This window comes from Anser anser, assembly GCF_964211835.1.
Source record: "Anser anser genome assembly, chromosome: 19".
In the NCBI taxonomy this organism is placed as follows: Eukaryota; Metazoa; Chordata; class Aves; order Anseriformes; family Anatidae; genus Anser; species Anser anser.
In genome coordinates this window covers 13,491,292-13,505,477 of record NC_139740.1, presented here as the reverse complement: position 1 = coordinate 13,505,477, position 14,186 = coordinate 13,491,292, and the positions used below count along the sequence as shown (strand labels likewise).

At 39.7% G+C, this 14,186-nt stretch overlaps 1 long non-coding RNA gene across 2 annotated transcripts; it reads left to right on the top strand.

Annotated features, from left to right (window-relative positions):
• Positions 1-934: 934 nt before the first annotated feature.
• On the top strand, positions 935-11,830 carry LOC310883861. Of its 2 annotated transcripts, none has more exons than XR_014573899.1 (3): positions 935-1,559; positions 11,057-11,197; positions 11,594-11,830. It is a non-coding gene; the product is annotated as an uncharacterized lncRNA (long non-coding RNA). The 2 variants fall into 2 exon arrangements; XR_014573900.1 differs by having other exon boundaries at positions 935-1,748.
• The last annotated feature ends 2,356 nt before the right edge of the window (positions 11,831-14,186 follow it).

Sequence of the window (14,186 nt, the reverse complement as noted above, 5' to 3'; positions counted from 1 at the left end):
GCAGGCACCAAAACCACACTGGATGAACCCCTGCACAGTTTACTCACCGGCTGTGAGAGAAGGAATTTTTTGACCTAATAGTTTATTAGGAACTTTCCTCAGAATGTTCCTCAATTTCCACGACACTTCTCTGGGAAGTGTTCCTTAGGTCCAGGGTGGTATTTCTGCTTGAGATGTGCCTAAGAGCGCCCAGGTCATCCCACAGCAGCCCAGTAAGGAAGGGATCTTCAGATGGGGGACGTGATGGGATACCTGGCTTGAACCAGGGAGCTGAGTCTGATGTATCCCAATGAATGCTCTTTTCTCCTACTGTCTGTGCAGGCAGGCCTGGAGGCAGGGAAGGGAGGAAAGAAACAGGCATTTGAATTTTTCTGGGGTGTCTCACAGAATGGCAGAAGATGCTAAACATTGTGCAAAAATTATAAGCAAGGGAAAGTACTGGCCATCCAACTTAACCCCAGACCTATATAGTTTGGTTTGAAAGTTGCCTGAAGTATCCCAAAGCCATCTGCAGTAAAGAAATCCCTTGAGCTGATACAAAAAGAAGGGGTATCCCCCTGTCTTTTCAGTGATGCCTGCTTTGAAATAGTGATAGTCACCCATGTACTACAGCATTTTTCCAGGAAAACTGCAAAGGTTGTGATTACAAAGTCTTCATAGACTTGGAAATGGTTTAAGGGTTTAATGGTGTAAGGTCTGGTCATTTCTGGCCACATACGACAGAAAGCAGGAAAAGAAAAAAATGACTTTTTTACATATAATGCTTTGGAAAGTAGTAGTAGACAATATGTAGGTGAAAACTGAATTAAAAGCCTCAGTCCTGAATCCCTTAGCCTTTTGAGGTTTAGCATGAGATTACCATCATGGCTTTAATGAATATTTTTCCTTTTTTTTTTTTTTTTTTTTCCTAAAGAAGAGGGGACAACTGGGGAGGGAGATGGGGGGTTGGAGTACTGCAGAAAAAGGGTGGCAACTAGAAGACAAGAGTAGGCAGCATGGATTGCGTCTCGTTACTGCTCATTTTGGAGGTGCCAAAGCTACATGGGACATTGTCATTATTATGGCTTAAAGTTGGCTAAGGTCACCCCGGTTCATCTGTTTTATACATTGGTAGCCTTCTACTTATTACTTGCCAAACAAACCTTTTTATTTTTGCACACGTTTATGTTGATTTTGTGGTTTCTGAAATTGGATTCTGGCTCCTACAGGCCTGTGTTTCCACGGCAACTACGGACCTTATCTGCTGCTGCTGTTTGGCAGACAGACAACAAGGCCTTTCAGTTTACTTCTCAATTTTATTTTTTTTTATATTATTTTCTTTAAAAACCGTTTTCTTCTTCATAATTTTCTCTTTTTTCCTCCTTTTTATTATTTTTACTTTTCCCAACCCCTGTCATTTAAAAATCACATAATTAATTGAGCACATCCTGTGCCACACGGGGCTGCCACGACTTTGAAGTCCCAATAGATCATTTTATAGAGCCATGGGTACCATTTTTTCCAGCACAGCACCAGGCGCCAGTGCGAGGGCTTGTGGAATTTAGCATATCCTACTCCAGGTATGATAAAGAAACCTTGGCACCTTCTGTTTGTTTTTACTAATTTCCTTTCCAAACTGCCTTTTCAATACAGAGGAAAGACCTCAGGACTTAAAGTTTGTTATTTTCTCTCCAAAGTTAGTCCCTGTTCCCCCTGCCTCCCTCCCTCCCCTTCCTTTAAACCAGACTGAACTGCTTCTTCGCTTGGTGGTAAGTTTTCTTTTTTTCTTTTCTTTTCTTCAGGAAAGTGTGGTCTGATTTAGCATCGTGTAGCTCGGAGCTGTTACTGATCCTGTAGCAGCAGCGAAACCAGCTGAGGGGAAAAGACCCTGACAGGCTCTATTAACCCTTAAAAACAATAAATGATCTCATCACCTTCTCAAATACAGAAGAAGAAATAATAATGCAATAATTTACTTCAGTGAAGGAACAAGTCTTTTGGGGATTGATACTGAAATCTATCCCAAAAGACACCGTTGCTGGCACTAATGAAGAAGGGCTGCTTTTCCACTAAGCTGAAAATAAACTGCAATGTCCCTCAGCATTGCAGGAGAACATGCGTATATAGGCATGGATAGACATGTACATATGTGAAGAATAGAGAGAGGAAGCCAGAAGATGAGTGAAAACCTGCTAAATCAAATGACTACACAGGTGAAAAATAGCTGAGTTTCCTAACAGGAGGAAGCTTTGCAGTGGCACCATTGTGCAGCCTGCATTTGAAACAAAGAGCTGTAAAATCCCAGAAAAACGTTTTTAAAAGAGAGTCAGGAACTTCTGGGGATGGGTTTAAAACTGCTCGTTGTCATGTATTTTTCCACGCTTTGAAAAGGCAAACTTGATCACGTAGGGTAGTTTTGTAGTGAGAAGCTAATTCAGGATTAATCCCTGCAGAATTACTGTCTTCTGTTTAGAAAGACGGACATTCTGTCTCACAAAGAATAATAGCAAATGAGATCCTATATACAGACATATTAAGCCAGCTTCTGACATCTAATGGGAAATTACATTTCTGTCACTGAGATCCAGAAAAGAGTGTAAAAATCCTGTAGAAAAGATCTTATTCTCCCTGAAAATCTGAACAGATTTAAAATGATTTCTGGGCGTATTTATGTTTAATTTTTATAGAGCTACATTTATTTCATCGCTACTTATTCAAAATCCCATGTTGTAAATGAAAAGATTTCCACTGATTCCAATGAGCTTTGGATTAAAGAGTTAAGAAATTTCGGTGAGGCTAAAAATAGGAAATAATTCATTACAAAATCCCAGAGGTTCGTTTTTAAAACCTATATATTTTCCTCTGGTAGTCTGTGGGACAAAACCATGTATATTAGTTATCTTGTGTCTGTGGATTCCTACATAAATCTATTTTGATCTAGATAAGAAAGCAAGCAAAAGCTGATTACTGTCTCTGTCTGTATTCAAATGCTTCTCAAAATCAATTAATATCGGATATCTCCCGCTATTCAGAGTCCTTTTAAAGACAACTGTATTTACAATTAATGTTTTACAATGCCATTGAAATATTTGTATTGATTACTGGGTCATACTGTGTGTTTTAGAAGTATTTTTGCTGTTGCTTGTACCAGTTTTCCTCTCTCTTTTCTCTCTTTTATTTGTTCTGCCTTTCTTGAAACCTCACACATTCACTGTAACTGAAGAATATCGTGAGCTTTATAATCCCCCAAATCGAAATCCTATCTCACTTTTTATACACCTGAAATTATTTCCCTAATTCTCTGCACCACTGGTACTTTTCTAACTAACAAAGCCTTCGTGGTTACAGGAATTGAAGCTTTTTTCACTCAACAGTGGGACACTGAGGTGCCACCACTGCTGGGGCAGAGGCAGCAGACAAATAATGTTCTTTATGCTGCTCAGGAGCCAGGTTCAGCAAGTATCTGAGGGATGCGGATGGCCAATATATTCACCTTAAAGAGACCAGAGAAACTGCTTTTAAGCTGTTTTCTGTGTGTGTGCATGTTTCAGGTGCTAGAGCAGAACAAACTAAAACTCAGCACAGAGCAAACCAATGCTCAGTATCAGAGGTTTCCTCCAAAGAAGCCACATAAGGTGTTGTGTGAAGCTGGCATTGCAGCCCATGCTTCTGGGACACGTCTTTCAGGAAGAGCAGGGGTTGACCCCAGATCAGGGTCAGCATTCCCACCTCCCTGCACCTGACAGCTGATGCGCAGAATCTGGGCTCCTGACCTGGCCAAGAAACAGCTCTATTCCACTAGATATTATAGATGTAAAAAAACTTTGAAAAGCTTTCCTTTGGGACTGAAGACACAATGCAATTTTAAAACAGTAATATCATTGTTATTCAGTTATCCAAAAGCTGCTGCTGTACACAGCCTGTGTAAGAAGCAGCATGCCTGAATGAATGCCTTCAAGCTATTGCAAGGTTGATTCTTCCCTAAACTCTTCACTTTTAGTTGCTCTTGTCTTAAAGCTGCTCAGATTTTGTTTAAAATTTCTGCTTGGAGCTGTTTTCATAGTTTCTGAGTTATTAAAGTGGTATTTTTATGTACATTAATGAAAGCAGGCAAAAAAAATTATTGAACTGTGCAAGCAGCAGGCTTTCTAGTTGGCTGGCTGACCCGAGGAACACATTGAGCAAAAGGTTTCCTTCCAGTTAACTTTAAAAAGACAAAAAGTCTTCCAATTTCATTTTGAAAATGTAATTAAATCTTTTTTTGCAATCAAATAAAGGACTATTCGGAAAGAAAGAATCATGGATATCAAAGCATTTCTGTGTCAGAAACATTGCAGTGACCCGCGTTGTTAGTGTTAAATTTTTTTTCTCATTTGTGTAGGTCAGAACTACAGTGGAAAGCATGATTTGTAAACAGCTCACATTAACTGGAAACTACAACAGCTGGCAAATAAAGCATGCAAGAAATTTCATCTTTCTTTTCTGCACAAGACTCTGCAGGCCAAATCCTAAACTCTTGGGGGTCTCTAAAAGTTTTGCCACTTAATTAACAAACGCTGCTCCAAGAATTAGCATAGTGAAGGAGGGTTCAGACTTGAAGGGCAACTGTATTCAACTTATACATTTATAGACACTAGACTGGTTGGTCAGTCAATTATTCTCTGGAATTTTGTGGACTCCAGGCATGTCAGCTCAAGATATACGAACCTATCAATTTCAGTAATAAAACTCCATAAATCTGTCCTAGATTTGGACTTGCAACAAAACCTGAAAGTTGGCAAATTTCAAATCGTTTTGGGGTGATATTACAAACAATTACCCACCAACTACCTAACATGGTCTTAACAAGATAGAATATGAAAATTAAACCTATATATGTATGCGTAAGTAGTGAGCTAGTTAAAATAGCCATTGGGTTTTTATGATAATTTCTCCAACTTTAGGACTTGTACAGTGCAAACCTGCACATTTTCCCCTGTAAGACAGAAAGTAGACAATGAAGTTGCAGAAAATGTATGAGACTGGTTTTGTTTAACTTTGGTCTTCTCAATTTACTCCCACTGCCATTGCCCTCTGGATATTTTTATGGAAGTAAAAGAAAATGCTTCTTTTATATGTTAGAGTTATGTATGTGGGTGACTCATTTGGCAATATTAATAAGAAGTGGACTCAGTTTTCTTTTGAAATCTCCTAAAAAAAATTATGTAAGTGAAAGACAGAAAATAGTCAAATTGCAGAAAGAGCTCCTTTACTACATTGGGAGGGTTTTACCTTTCATATGGTGTTCCTAATTTTGCAGAATAGCAAGTTCAAAACAAAACAAAACAAAAAAGAAAAAAAAAAAAAAACGGTATGAGTTGCAAATAGAACTTGTCCAAAGGAAGGCCAGGCTGGGGATATTTTTGTTGCAGAGTTGTAGGTACAGCTCATGCCTGGGAAGGACTATGAACTTTTCAGTCTAAGACATGGTTTGTTTCAGGGTGACAATAGCACAGAATGCTGTAAAGCATGACTCTTCCTCTTTAGCTGTCCAGCTCTGTTCCCCATTGACTGTAGATGGATCTTGCAGATATGGAGGAGTTGCCTAGCTTTTACAGGGCAAAAATGAACTCAGAAGAAGCCCATTTCTCATGTGTTTCTGCTTTTGGTCTTTGTCAGCATTGTGGTACACGTGATAGTTCCATCTTGAACAGCTAAATAGCAGGGATTCTGTCTTGCTATAGGATTTTTTCAGAGCTTTTACACTATAAGGTCTTTCACCTTTTGGAGCCAGGTTAGCTTTCTTCCATGTAAAAACACTATTCTAAAACATAATACTAAAAAGAATGGTAACAGAGGGAAGGGAAAAAGGACACCTATAACATTCACAAATGTAAGCAATGTAAAATCAGTTTCTAGAAAAATACCCTTCCAAATTCTATCAGTGTGGCCCCCCACTTTTTCAGTTCATCCTTGAATTAAATAATCCATAATTGAATTACAAAATCCACTGGGCCTATCAGGTACTTTTGACAGGCACGTGAAAATAAAGGACACTGTGCCGATGAAAGCTATATGCAAGATAGCCCCGAAGCAAAATGTGCCCTGGTCTGAATGACAGCACATAGTCTGAATGGTGTCCGTTGGGTTGGAGCTCTGTTGGACCTTTTGCTAACATCGCCTATGTACAGCAACACAGCACATCAATTTACTCCAATGTAGCATTTTTCAAGGGTGGAAGCATCCACCTTTAATTTTCCCCATTGTCTGTGGCTGCATTAAACACAACCATCAGTTAGGGCCAATAATGATTGCTATTGAATCACTATGCATATATGCACAAATAAGTCCCTAATAATTAAATTCTTAGGGTTTTGATCTTCCTCAAAGGAGCAGAGTAATTTTCATTTCCTTATGGATTAGATTATCCTGAAAGGTTATGATTCAAGCCTTCCCCTTTTCTCCGATATGATTCTTCCAGACCTAGGGACTGATAGGGCCCTGCACAGCACCAGGTCTATGTTTTCTCTGTAAATACAGCCTACAAAATTTCAACAAGTCAGCTCTTGTGTGCCACACCGAGAGATTGATGACAAACCACATTATTTTTCCCCTCCATATAACTGCCCACAATTACAACGGTACTCTCTCAAAACACTGGTTTGTTTTTGTCCAAGGAGGAAAGAGCGCAAGCACGGTCTGATATCTCAGTGTAGAGCTGGCAGCAACACTGAGCAGCATTATTTGTGGAAAATGCCCTTTTTTCCTCTCTTTTTTTTTTTCCGATCCGTGATAAAATACTGGATCTGATTCTGCCACATGCATTTACGCAGAGCCACTAACTCATCAGCACAGGGGGTCTCCATACCAAGCAAAGGAAAAGAAGGGATCATGGCTTTGCAAGGCTTGCTCAGAGCTCTGGCCTGCTCCTGTGATACCGAGGTTGCACCCAGAGCAAGGCAGCTGGTGAAATTAGGACTCTCAGTGTTTCCTGTAGATTAGGTTTGCAACATGATTTTGATTTTTAACCAAGGATCCATATTTTCTGTTTCTTTTTGTTTGGAAGACAAGTGACCTGACATGATAATCCAATTCTGATCACTCGTAGAATGTTTCTGATGTCCAAACACAGTAAGGTGTAAATTGGCAGGACCAAACAAATTACAAAAACAAATTAAGAAAATAAGTAAAAGACCCTGTTTCCAGAAAGAAAGAGATTTTCCTGGAGAAGTGGGACCATGCCAGTGTCACCCTTCATCCCTTCTGAACTTACCATCCAAATCCCTTATCTTTGTATTGACATTCCTCCTACATTTTGACTGTATCGCTTTAGATAAAGTAAGGCAGTAGTTCTGGGAGCACACTGATAGTTGGGTGCTCTGATGATATTTCCAGAAATGCTGCTGTCCTCCAGATAACTGAATTCCCAGACTCAATTGCAAGCTTATGAGCAAAAGCAGCACCTGAAAAGCAAGTCTTCTTACTTTCAAGTGAAAAATGCTTAGAGCATCAAACATATGTCAAAATCACTAATTTGTCATGAAGCCGCTACAGGCTTATATCATCAATCATCTTGACACACTGTACTTGAAACAGTGCTGAAAAGATACAAGTCATTTACTCAAAAATGTTTTCTTTATCTGTGTGCGCCCTTAAAAACTTCCATAATAGCACTGAAATCTTTGCATTCACTATTCATTGTTTACAGTATGGGTTTAACTTTTGTAGTTTGTATATGAAACTAGAATGACTGAGTCTTCATTCAGTAGCACTTTTATTCAAAACATGGACGTGCAGCACATTTACAAGTGATAAAAGACCTACTTGTATTAACTTTACCCCTTTAAACTTTGAAACTTTTCTGCTAATTCCAGTGCTTTGTTTTGGTTTTAAGATTTCCAGCTGAATTGTGGTATTCTGAGAGTCACAGATCATTCAGAGCGCTTTGGATGCAAAATAAATGACTGAATTCCTCAACTATGGCACATATATTACCAATATTTAGACAGCTCTGGAAAAAATGGAATTTTCAATGAGACAAATTTAATCAATCCAATTTTTAGGGGCCGCATATACAATTTCTAAAGTTTCTAGTCCCTATCAAAAATTTTTATGTGTGTTAATCTCAGGCATACTGTCCCCCAAAGTCTCTCAATATCATCTGTGAGACTATTTTGGCTTCTAAAGCTTTATGTAGCTCTAGCAAAGATATACAAGTTCCTAAAAGAACAGTCTAAAATTCCTCTGAAATTATAAACTGTAGCTACATTGGTTGTTTGAAGCAAAAAAGTTCTGAAATCTTAATCCTTCCTAGAAAACTCAGGCCCAAAATAACAAAAATATGGAAAATGAAATAATGTCTCGAGATCTCAGTCACAGATGAACCAGAACTAAAATACCGACTTCCAAATTTTGTGAATCACAAACCAAATTAGGGAGTAAGATCTTTGAACTGAAATGTTAATGTTCATTCCCCAAATAAAATAAAATAAAATAAAATAATTCTAATGAAATACTGGAAATCCAACCTTTGGTTCCAGAAGCACAATGAGTGTTGTCAGCAAATTAAGTTTCACACAGTTTCTTGTGTGGGGGAATGGGAAGCATTTTAAAGAAGTTTTGGCACCAAAGCAGGATAAAGAGAATTGGGCCAATGCCTCAAGGAGCTCTGAAAATCCCACCAGTTTTCCATGCAATTTCTGACACCTCTCTGGAAAGTCTGCACAGCTTAATCCTGGGAGCTGCAGCCCTGCTCTTGAGCTGTGTTTGGAATGACTTGAGAACGAAGTTAACAGGAGTGGGAACTGTCTGCAGTGAACTTTAGAAATCCTTTTGCATTTGTAGCAAATTCATATACATTTTTTTTTCCTTCCCAGTTTGTTTCAACAAGTAGTCGGTTCAGAATGTCGTGATCTGTAAGGCCATCTGTAGACACTTTGGGAGTTTTTTTTGTAAAGATGACAAGTCTCAAGAAGTGGCTTTGCAGGAGCACTGAGTTGGGATAGTGAGGTGAAAATGAGGGGAAGAACCTACAGTGTATTTCTTTTCCTTAAAAAAAAAAAAATGAAAAAAGAAAAAAGCAGAAAGAGAGCAATAAAGCAAAAGGCATTTCCTAAAGGTAGCCATTAAATCATTCAACACACTGGCCCCCTGAGAGCACAGAGATTCCTCTTTCCTTTCCAGAATGGGTTTTTACTAACCATTTCTCATCTAATGCTCAGTGTCTTCACCTGGCTCTCTCTGGGCATTTCCCCAGACTTCATGCAGCAGGACAGCACCGCAGCTCTCTCGGAGATGGGCCTTGGCCCATATATCACTTTCAAAGAATTTTTCAATGGGTCCCCAGTGATGTCAACCAAGGGCTCTGTTTTGCTCGTGATAATGTGCTAACGCTCCAAGACTTGGCATAAATTTCTCTGCGCATCATCATTTGTCAAAGTCACAACATGGGGCTGGAAACTGAAAAAAACAAAAACAAAAACAAACAAAAAAAAACCAACACACACACAACCCCAGACCAAAAAAACAACAACAAAAAACAGTAGGAAGAGATAGAAAATGTGGCTTTTTTTTTTTCTTTTGTCCCACGTGATTTTCCTCTGCTCCTTTCCCCCCTTCTCCTTTTCTCTTAATCTGTAAAACATCTGATTGTAGAGAAACAGTAAACAAAGGCTTTAGTTTCTCCCTCCTATGTATGCACTTGTGTGTGTGTGTGTTTGCACGTGCGTGCTGGACATTTTTATAAATGGAAAATCAGAATTCATTAAGGGAGCCTTTACCACCTTTGGTTAGGAAAATGCTTTGGGAGAGTTGGTCAACTGGCGTTCGCTCCCAGTTAAGTCATCATTTGGGCTGATAAAATTAGATGGAAAAACATGATCATATTGAAAGGGCCTAATGGCTGATGGGATTTGCTTTTAATCATCTCTGAGGGAACAATCCCACAGACCACATCAAAATGTTCTATAGAGCTTGCTTAAAGGGAAAATAAAAGAAGTCAAGACAGAAAAAATCAAACATTTCAACCTTTTATTTCTGTTTCTTTTCTGCTTTTTTTTTCTTTTTCTTTTTTTTTTTTTTTTTCCCCAATATCTCTTTGCCTAGCTATCATCTTAGTCAGCTGCTGATAAAACAATTCAATTTGAAGCACATGATGAAAACAGACTGACTTGGATGTGTAGCTGACATTTGTGCTCCAAAATGCTGAGACAGAAAAAACGCACGCTGCTAACACCACGGGCAGTGCCTGTGTAGCAGCGTGCTCGAGGTCCAGAAGGGGAGCTGTGACAGCATTTGGGTCCTCTTCCCTCCCTTGTGTTTCTATCTTAGTAGTTCGAAAAGGTAATAGGTACATTGGTAAAAAGCAAGAAACTAAGGTCGCTTCTCCAGCAGCATTTGAAGTCAATCTAATCTACCAGGAAAAAAACACACCTCTGGACCATACATTTTATTTGCTATCAACACATCCAGGCCTTAGCTAGAATCAGATGAAAGTTGATATAAATGAAGGGAAAACATACGTAAATTTACGGGCTTAAACCAGCGGAGTTTCACCAGGGATGCTCAGTGTCCTGCCGCTACTTCTAGCTCGGTTATTGTTAAATACATTGACAGAAAATGACAACCCCGGCTTCCAAGCTCTCCTCACCGATGTATTCACTGAGCAGCATTCACCTGCAGTAGCCATCCCATTAAAGTCTATGCGAGCAGTGGTACAAAGGTGAGATTAGTACCGTAATCCCCGAGACAGATTTTATGCAAGTTTGGGTGGCAGAATCCAGTGTGCAATATTTTGCAGAATAAGACCTTCACTGTATTCAAGATAATTTTATTTAAACCACTAACAGGTAGGCTTTGCACTATCTGTTAGCCGCTGCTGGCTTCCCAGAACCAGCAAGAGAGCCTGGAAACTCTAACGGGATTAAAGTTCGCAGCCATTAAGCCTCTCCTTTGTTGCATTCTGTCATTTGATATATAGCTGTTTTGCCCTTAAATATTATATTAAACGCTGCTCAGTCTCTGTGCATTGAAGTGGCACCGTTCCTGCTTCCAGCTCTCGAGCAGGCACCGAGGCTTTATCATCGGTGTCCTCTTACAGGCTGTATCTTAAATCACGGCATGAAATCGAGCCCTTCACTGTGCTTGCTGTCTGTGCGTGAGCCACATCAGCGGCTGGCAGCGCTCCCGAGCCCTGGCATCCTTCCTCAGCAGCCTCGAGTCCAATTAGGCTTCACCTCAGGTAACTCTTCAAAAGAAAACTCTAATAATCATAATGTGATGGGCGACATGTCAGGAAAAAGAAAATAACAGCCTGAAATCCGGTATTAACCTGCAATGGAAAACAAGCCATGGGGTATTTCCATGAGAAATCTTGGAAGCCGTACAATGGGTGGGAGGGAAGGCACGGGGGAGAGGGGGAGCGCACGCTGGGACGGGTGTGAAAGGGAAAGGGCCTTCGCCAAGGTCTGCTCCTAACCCAGAGCTCGTGGACCCGGTCTCGGGTTTCATACCTCTGCTGACAATTCGCTACACTTGCTATCAGGGAGATTAGAAGGGAAATGTTTACGGAGGGCTTTCTCTGAAGAGGAGAAGGAGCTACGTGACGCTGTAATAACTATTTTTCTTTCCCTTTTAGTTTTGAGTACAGCTTCCCCCTGTCACTGGGCCTGCTCCTGCCACGCTTTCAGGGTTCTCCATACCCCGTTATACCCCAAGAATCGGATTTGGGACTTGTGGAGCAAGCTGAGGCTCAGCTCCGGCATTGCTGTGTGGGTACCGCTGCTCTCTTTGCAGAAAGGATCCAAAGAGAGAGGGAAAATGGAGCGAGATGCAAACAGAGAGGGGGACGGCTGTGACACCCCATCCTTCACCTGCATGGGATCCCTGCCAGCTCTGCAAGCACTGGGCTGGTGCCAGCTATCTCGTCCCATCCCCGTCCTCCGGCATCCTCCAGCAGCGTCTGTCCGGAGCCACGCGGCTGTCCTGGGTGGGACCCATCCCCTGGGAAAGCCAGTGGAAACCGGAGTTAGTCCTCGTCTGTTTAACTAGCTCTTCATTAGGTATGCTTTCTATAAACACAGATTAAAAGAAAACAAACAACAAAAAATAAAGATACTGGAATTACTCCGAGGAAACTGTATCTTTGTGGGCCAAATTAAACTTCACATAATAGCTCTTCTTTATATGAGAAGAGAATGTCTTCAGTTATATCAAGGCATGTAATTACACACTTATGCAGTAAATTAAATCCTTTTTTTTTTTTTTTTTAGCACAAATCAGGTTGAATATCAATTACGGCTTCCAAAAACATATGTAGTTAAAAAAAATCCACTTCATATATGTTTAACTTTTCAAGATAATTTTATTAATATGTCCAGCGATTATAATTTGATGTACAAATTGCTTGGCATAGAGTTTTTGATGCAGTGCAAAACCAGCAGTTTAAAAGTATTGAAGAATGCCAAACTCCAGGGAGAACTGCACTAAGCAAACCTATCTGTGCAAAGAAAACTCTGTATTTTCAAAGATTGTTATCAAATGGATGCTGACTAATGGCTTGTTTAGCCAAGAACAATATGTTTGCTTCTTACAGGGTTCCTTATTTTACTGTGTATGTTTGGCCTCCCTGTGTCATTTCCGTCACGAATTCATCACAGAGAGGCAGCAATACAGTGTTTGATATAGCGATGCCTCTAGTTTCCACAAGCTGAAAGCACAGACAAATTGTTCAAAAATACTGAGCAAAATTTTCAGACTGGAGCTGGAAGGGAAAAATGAAGTCTATTTATTTGGTTTAGCCAGTTCTGTTTAACTGGGAAAATACTGCAAACTGAAAAACTGTGTTGAAAATATCATGATTCTCAAAAATAATCCTGGCAATTATAGAAAAGTCACTAAAATATTGCTTTTTAAGTATGGATACGTATTCCTGAATACACATTATGAATAAAACGTTTTTTCAGACAATATTTACTGATGGTTTCTAATGTTTCAAATCAGACTTTCACTGTACATATTTTTCATTACAGCATTCAATCCAGCATGTAAGCATATATTTCATCATAGTTCTGTAGCTATGGACCCTAACTGATTATTTGCTTAAAGTTAAGCATGAGCTTAAGTACTCGGCTGCGTTGGCGCTTAAATGGACATTCCCACCAGTATAATATTCCTAACCCCTCCTGTGATTACCGTATTCCCCATAACGGGAACCCCAATATTACGAAGGACTTGGCCAGTCTTGTCCAATATCAACAGAATGGGAGGTGCCATTTCATTAATTTCCCCTGACTAGGGACAAAAATAACTTCATATATTTCTTGGTTTTGTGTTTCAACCTCCAGGAGAACAATTTTCTTAAAAAGTAAAAAAATTGGTTATATTATACCCTAGTTGGTTACATTAGACTGTAATTTCACAAGGCATCAGTGATTCCAGAGACTGATTTTTGACAAGAAAAAAAATGACCACACATTTGCTAACATCAATAGTCACCTTTCCTCATGCATAAAGCATATGAACACATTTTTGGCTGTCAGTATTTGAACAACAGAAAATGGGAAGGAAGAAGTATAGACATGTTTTAACTTTCTGACAAACTGTTTTGATGAACGGGGATCCCCGCACTGGCTAAAGAGTGAGGACAGAAAAATGGGTCCCTGTGGTGCAGGGCAAGATCTCCTCTAATAACAGAATGAGTGAGCAAATCAGGGGAACCACAACTTTCCTACTGTGTGAGAGACCACAAATAATGGAAGATAAACAGATACGAGAAGGAGCAATTCATTTTCCATGCCCATTAAGTTTTCCAGGTAGAAATGGGTGTCAATGTATTTATGATTTGGTCTCTTACGTCTCTTCAGGTCTTCCTTAAAGCAGACTGAAGATGGATTTGGGGTTTTGCTCCATTTTGTAGCATATTCAGCCTGTGTTTGATAACGGGCTAAAACGAACTCTTGTAAATCTTTCTGCAGCTATGTAAAGCAGGACTCCATTACGAATCTGCAGCTACCCAAATGGTTAAAATCCTGGTATAATAAAGGCCATGTGCACAACTTCTGAAACTATTGCAACAAACGTCTTTCCTTTTTTATGTGTATGTTATCACTGTGATTGTTTTTATACTGCACTGTCAGTAATAACACAATACAATCACGTATTTGAAACCGGGATTAATACTTTTGCAGCCACTAAACACCTGAAAGCCCTCTTCTCCTCCCTTTATTGGC